Here is a 626-nt window from a genome sequence, read left to right as displayed (position 1 = left end):
GCTGGCCTCACTCATAGAATCATAGAATCACTAGGTTGGAAAGGACCCACTGGATCATCGAGTCCAACCATTCCCATCAGTCATTTGGAAGGATCTGGGGACCGAGGAAGGGGTCCTGGTGTAGGGAAGGGGGTCCTGGAGCAAGGATGGTGGGACTTGGGAGCCAGGCTTATGGAGATGGGGGGCTGGGGTCAAGCGAGGGCGGTTGGGGACATGCATCTGGGTCAGGAATACAGGGAAATGGGTCTGGGGTGCTGGGTGTGGTCCTAGATGTGGGTCAGGGATATGGGGAGAGGGAGTTCTGGGTCTAGAATCCTGCTTTAGAATCCTGGATGTGGGTCAGGAATGTGGGGTGATGGGTCTGCAGTCCTGGGTCTGGAATCCTGCTTTGGAACCCTGGATATGGGTAAGAAATGTGTGGTGGTGGGTCCATAGTCCTGGGTCTGGAATCCTGCTTTGGACACCTGGATGTGGGTCAGGAATGTGGGGTGATGGGTCTGCAGTGCTGGGTCTGGAATCCTGCTTTGGACCTCTGGATGTGGGTCAGGAATGTCAGGTGATGGGTCTAAGGTCCTGGGTCTGGGACATGGGGAGTTGGGATGATAAGCCTGGGGTCTTGCTTTGGA

Source organism: Phaenicophaeus curvirostris, chromosome 2 (assembly GCF_032191515.1).
Source record: "Phaenicophaeus curvirostris isolate KB17595 chromosome 2, BPBGC_Pcur_1.0, whole genome shotgun sequence".
Classification (NCBI taxonomy): Eukaryota; Metazoa; Chordata; class Aves; order Cuculiformes; family Cuculidae; genus Phaenicophaeus; species Phaenicophaeus curvirostris.
This window is presented reverse-complemented; position numbering follows the sequence as displayed.